Below are 7,174 nucleotides of genomic sequence, written 5' to 3'. Positions count from 1 at the left end.
AATGAGATCATGGCTCCATGTAAATACTGATTTGTTCAAAACTACTTAATGCCAGCAGGAGACAGGGAAAGGGAAGCCCCTTTAGTAGGTACTAAAGTAGTTGAAAAATTTCAGAAAATGATCTAGGAGTTGGTAGACAGCATAAACAAAGATGGAAGAAAGGTGGAAAGCATGGGGGTGGGGGGGAGTTTAAAAAAAATCTTGAAAAAAAACTTAGTTGTTTGCTATACAAATGTAAATTTTAACATTGTTCCAATCTGCTTTACTTTTCAATATAGAAAGGATAATAGATTAACAGTACAGTTCTCTGGCTCCAAGGACACTGTTATTTTGGCAGAAATGTCCTCTGAAATCACAGAGACAGAAAAAACATGCTTATTGGGGAAGATTACAAATAGAAAAGAGGTTCTGATGAGCTAGCATATAATTTTCCACATTTCAGTGAATGCAAGGCCTCTTTTTGAATACGAGTTTAATACTGCTATTCTTATGAGTGGAACATCCAATACTGCATGTCTTATAATAAAATTCCTTTTAATAAATGTTGCCTGCAGTTCAAATTCAAAGGTTTGAAAGTATAATGATTAGGAGTTGATTAAGACACTCCCTATTAATTGACTTCCATCTCTTTCCACCATGCACTCAGAACTCTTCCCAGATGATGCAAACACAAAAAGTGAGGGGACAAATTACAGGGGTGGGGGAAGGAGTGCTAAGGCTTTAAATGAATTATAATGAAAGGTTTACATTTTTTGTTATCTATTCACTTTGTAGAAGTGTGTAGAGGTCTTCAATGAAGCATGGTGGAATTAAGGAGAACCTGTTAGATGATCTTTAAAAAACAACTTGCCAAGATCTGGAGACAAATTCTAGGAGGGAGAATTTTTCTAGGGTGTAAACCTCTGGTAGCCTGGAGTAGGAATTCTTTCCTGATCTCCTTTGTAATCTAATGTATTTTACTTTTTGCATTCAAAGATGTAATTCTGATAAGGGCTTTACCAGTCAGGGAGAAGGGACCTGCCCACAAAAAAAGAAAAAGTTAAGAACCTCTGATCTAGAGGAAAACTAGGTATGGGGAAGAGTAATTTCCTTTTACTTTCCTGCCTATCCCCAGAAGTGGTTGGTTAGCTATTTCTGGTTTTTAATTTTTTAACATATTAATTTAAAGTTCTGAATTCAAAATTCTAATCTTCCCTTCCCCATCCTTTAGCAAGTAAGCAATCAGATGTAGGTTTTACATATTCGGTTATTTAAAAAAATTTCCATATTAGTCATTTGGTACTTAAAGAAAACTTGAATAAAAGAAAAAATAAAAGAGTGAAAAATAGCATGCTTCAGTTTGTATTCAGTCACAGTTCTTTCTCTGGAGGGGGATAGTATGCTTCAACGTTAGTGCTTTGAAATTTTCTTGGATCATTGTATGGCTTAGAACAGCTAAGTCATTCTCAGTTCTTCATTGAACAATATTGCTGTTACTCTGTATAATGTTCTCTTGATTCTGTTCACTTCACATCACCAGTTCATGTAAGTCTTTCCAGGTTTTTCTGGAATCATCTGCTTGTCATTTCCATTAGTACAATAATATTCCATTACAATCATATACCACAACTTGCTTAGCCATTTCCCAATTAATGGACATCCCTTTAATTTCCATTTCTTAGCCACAAAAAGTGCTACTATAAATATTTTTTTTTGTACAAATGGGTATTTTCCCCTTTTGGGGGGGGGATATCTTTGGGATATAGACCAAGCAGTGGTTTGCTGGATCAAAGGGTCACAGGATTAAGACCCTTGGGCATAGAACTGGTTAGCTTGGGCATAATTCCTCTCTCTTCTCCTCCTCCTTCATTAACTGGTCTGCTAGTTGGCAATGGCAAACCATCTTTCTAATTCTATCAAATTTGAGTAGAGATGTCTTCATGCCCCATAAAGGGGTAATAATGAGCATAAATAAGCTTTTTTTTGCTTCAAAAATGTCTTTATTGGTTATTAAATGATAACAAGTACTGCAGGTTAGACATAAAGCCAAAGCAGTTACAAGTTAAAATCAACACAACCATTTCGGAAATAGAAACCTGCCAGGCAAGGCAGTGAAGTTACCTTGGGAGAGATCTTCTTTAAGCCAGAAGGAAGGGGTTGGGAAGGAAAAAAAAAAGGTGGCTGTTGCAGCAGCTCCAAGTGACAAAAGACTTGGCATACCTGTGAAATGTTCCTAAACTCTTATGTTCTCTTCCCTTTATTTTCTGTTTACATCATGTGGGGGTTGGATGAGGAGAAGGAAATCAGTAATTGATCACTGAATCCTGAACAACTTGTTGTCATTTGATTTTTCTTCTTTTCCTGTCTGAACAACAATTCCAGTCTTAAAAATACTGTCTTTCCTATTACAAAGCCTTTTTTGCTCTCCTTCCTTATCTGATTGAGGAAACATTTCTGGATCACAATGGGGGGTGGGGTGAAGGTGAGGCCACTCCTTGTTCTATATCTATACCCAGGCATGTGATTGGACTGTGTTCTGCCCTGGGGGAAACCTACCTCTAATGAGATGGGTTAGATTCCCACTTCTCAAAATCTTAGGTTCATAAAGCATCCCACCCTGGAATCTCCTCTCAAAAGGGAGTAGAAGAAGATATTCAATGTAGAACATTAATCAGTTATGGGATAGGTAATTTATTCCAAATACCACAAGAAATACCAAATATAGCACGCTCATAAATGCTGTATTTGATGCCCCTCCCACCCCTACAAAAAATTTAAATAAGACAATATAACTCAGTTTTTGATTACTATTACAATTTGCTTGGAGACTCATGCTTAAACCTCATCAGAACATAAGGCAGTTTGTAGGACCTTTAATTGGGCATTTTACATTTAACCTTGGCTTATCACTCCTCAACAACTCCATTTACCTGTCTATTGGTAAAATGGTCAGGCTTAAGTCAATTTTCCTATCTGATGTACAAGCTTCCCCTGCTGTCAGCTATTGCTGTTGTGGTGTTCAATGCTACTACCACATATATAAATTTCTGAACCTCTTGAATTCACCAGGTCACTTCTAAGTCTACACAAGTCCATCTCCAGATTGCTGCTTGGTCACCCATTCAAAAAGAAAAAAAAAAACAACAGAAAATAGGAAATCAAGTACCAAAATATAGCACGGGGCAGCTAGGTGGCGTAGTGGATAGAGAACTGGCCCTGGAGTCAGGAGTACCTGAGTTCAAATCCAGCCTCAGACACTTAATAATTACCTAGCTGTGTGACCTCAGGCAAGCCACTTAACCCCATTGCCTTGCAAAACAAAACAAAACAAAACAAAAATGAAGTATAGCACAGTTGCCATGCTGCTGGAATTGAGAAAGACCAACCTTTTCTCATCCCCTTTAAAGGCTAAATTTGCATGATGCCATCTGAGAGTTAAAGGCAAGGAGAATGAGCTGGAAGTTGACTGCTTCACCACCATTTACTCTATCAAGTCATAGAACAGGGAGAGGATTCATGTTCCACTTAGCTTGCTAAGTCATCCCCAAATGCCATGTCCCCCTATTCCTGGACTACCACATAATTGTGGGTAGGTCATAAAGCAGTAGTTGGTCTACTGGACACAAGAAGGGCAATTCAGAGCACAGTATATGGCAGGACCTCTGATAAACCTAGAAAATATTACTCCTCTCCTATAACCATCATATCCTTCTTATTCAATAGCTGTTCATGTGCTCAATTCTGCATGAATATTAGAATTTTGCATTTCACAGAGATGTTGCAGTTGTTCAGAGGCTACTATTTTGAAAATGAGAAGATGGGTTTAAAAGTCTAAGGATGGAATGGTTTCTGGGAAATAAAGGACACATCTATTCTGGATCTCATTCTAAGTTATGAGAAACTAGGTGGTAGAGTGGCAACAGGAACTTAGGGAATAAGGGACAATGCAATCTTCTAACTGTGGTAATAGATAGGGAGAAAATACTCTTATTGGGAGATAGTAGAGAGTCAGAGGATTTAGATTTAGAGTCAAATACTGTCTCTTCCCATCTATATAACTGTGGGCAAATCTTTAAATTAGACTTCCTTTAAATCTCTTCATCTGTAAAATTGATAGGACTGGATTAAATGACTTACTAGATTCTTTTCAGTTCTGAATCTATAATCTTAAATGCACTAGAAACAGTTTGGCTTATGCTCTAGACTTTAGGATGAGTAAAATGATTATTAATAACCAATGATTTGGGAGATTCAGATGTCTCCCTTTTCTTAATCCTCATTTTAAGGCTTCAGTCTCTGAAAGCTGAATTAACCTTTTCCTCTATTTACACTATAAGGTTCATGACTTGTGACTCAAAAAGAATTTTAAAAAAGGAGAAAAATTAACTTAGGAAAAAAGAATAATGTGAAACAACTTAAGAATTATTTGGACTCCCTGAAAATCATGACTAGACAAAAACAGTAGATAGCATATTTCAAGAAATCATAAAAGAAAATTGCCTTAGACTATTAGAACTAGAGGGCAAAATAAAAAGAGAATTCTCTAATTACACCTCCCCTCACAAATTCATTTCAAGCACATCTAGAAATATCATAACCAAGAGCTTTCAGGTCAAATTAAAAAATACTTCAAGTAGCAAAAAAAAAAAAAAGAAATCAAGTTACCACAATGAGGATCATATAAGACTATACAGCAATTAGCTTCATTGAAAGAAAAATTTGGTGAAGAAATTAAAGCTATATATATAATGATATGAAAAAATGCTTCAAATCATTACTGATTAGAGAAATGAAAATAAAAACTACTATGAGGTTCCACCTCACATCTATCAGATTGGCTAAGATGACAGGGGAAAATGATCAATGTTGGGAAGGTTATAGGAGAATAGGGACATTAATGAATTGTTGATAGAATTATGAACAGATCCAATCATTCTGGAGAGCAATATGGAATTCTGTCCAAAAAGCAATAAAGTTAATCATACCCTTTGACCCACCAATATCAATACTAGGGCTATATCCAGAAAAATTCATAAAAAATGGGAAAAGTCCTACATATTCCAAAATATTCATAGCAGTTCTTTTTGTAGTGGCAAAGAATTGGAAGTTGAGGGGATGCCCATCAATGGGGGAATGACTGAACAAGTTATGGTATATGAATGTTATGGAATACTATTGTTCTGTAAGAAACTATGAATTGTCAGACTCTGGAGAAGAATGGAACAAATTACAGGAAGTGATGCTGATGGAAGGGAACAGAACCAAAAGAACATTGTGTACATTAACACCAACACTATGAATTGATCAACTTTGATGGATGCAGCTCCTCACAGCAATTCAGAGAGCTAGGATAACTCTAGGAGACTGGCTATCCCCCTTCTATGAAAGAAAAAAACCAAAAAATAACTCTACAGAATCTGAATGAACCCTGCATTCACTTTTTAAAAATTTCTCAATATATATATATATATATATATATACACACATATATATATGTGTATATATATATATATATATATATATATATGTTTTAGGTTTTTTGCAAGGCAAATGGGGTTAAGTGGCTTGCCCAAGGCCACACAGCTAGGTAATTATTAAGTGTCTGAGGTCAGATTTGAACCCAGGTACTCCTGACTCCAAGGCCGGTGCTTTATCCACTATGCCACCTAGCCACCCCAATGTATTTCTTTCCTATTTTATGTTTTTTTTCTTTTTCCTTAATTCTAATTCCTCATACTGAAAAATGCCTAAACACAAATGTTTATGTACGGTATTCATCTGACTGTTAGATACTGTGGGGAGGGGGTGGGAGGGGAGGGTGGAAAGGAAATTATGTAACTTAAAAATATGCAAATGTATGTGGATGAATGTTGAAAAACCTTCATAACATGTAATTGGCAAAATAAAATAAAATATCAATAAAAAAGAAAAATTTAGTATTTTACTATAAAAGAAAAAGATTATCAAGAATAATATTTCCTAAAAAACTGAGTATAATTCTATAGGGGACTGGGGAGAATGGATTTTTAATAGGATTGAAAACTCTCAAATAGTTTTGAGTAAAGCAGAATTAGATAAAGTTTATGAAAAATGAGAGACAAGAAAAAACTTATAAAGGCAAATTCAGTTATGTATAGAAATCTATCTTACCCAATAGGGAGATAGGAAGGGAAAGAGATAAAATACATGGTAGGGTGAATGATAAGGGAAAGGGAATATTGGGGAAGACAGTGGTAGGACATAAGACAGTCTTTTATGAGGAACAGAATAAAAAGAGAGGATAAACAGGAAAATCGGATGAAGGAAATGCATAGTTAGCCATCATAACTGCAAATGTGAATGGAATGAGTCAATCTATAAACTAAGTGGATATCAGAATGGATTGGAAACCAGAATTCAACAATATATCACACACAAGAGACATACCTGGGACAGAAAAACACCCAGAGTTCAAATGAAGGACTGCAGTAGAATCTACTGTGATTCAATTATAGTGAAGAGGGCAAGGGTAGCAATCATGATTTTAGACAAAAGCAAAAATAGACCTAACCGAAAGACATAATCAGGGAAGCTACATTTTGCTAAAAAGTCTCATAGACAATTAAAAACATCAAAATATTAAAGGAAGTTTCTCTGATAAAGGTCTCATTTCTCAAATTTACAGAGAATTGAGTCAAATTTAAGTTATTTCCCAAATGACATATGGTCAAAGGATATGAACAAGTAGTTTTCAGACAAAGAACTCAAAACTAACTATGATTTAAATTATTATTAATTAGAAAAAGACAGATTAAAACAACTCTGAGGTTCATTGCCTCATTCCTGTTGGAAATGACAAATTCTGGAGGAGACAAGGTAAAATGGATATGTTAATGAATTGGTAGTGAACTGGTGCAACCATTGTGGAGAACAATCTAGAACTTCACCCAAAGGGCTATAAAACCATGTATATTCTTTGACTCAGAAATATCACTACTAGATCTATATATCAAAGAGATTTTACAAAAGGAAAAGGACCTATATTATAAAAAATATTTATTTATTACAGCTTTTTTTGTGGTGGCAAAAAATTGGAAGTTAAGGGATTGCTCATCAATTGGGGAATGCTTGAATAAGTTGTGGCATAGGATTGTGATTGAAGGAAGTGCTGTAGAAATGATGTTTCAGGAAAAAAAAAAGGCAGCAAGACCCAAAT

This window comes from Macrotis lagotis, chromosome 2 (genome assembly GCF_037893015.1).
Source record: "Macrotis lagotis isolate mMagLag1 chromosome 2, bilby.v1.9.chrom.fasta, whole genome shotgun sequence".
In the NCBI taxonomy this organism is placed as follows: Eukaryota; Metazoa; Chordata; class Mammalia; order Peramelemorphia; family Peramelidae; genus Macrotis; species Macrotis lagotis.
Note: the sequence above shows the minus strand (reverse complement) of the source record.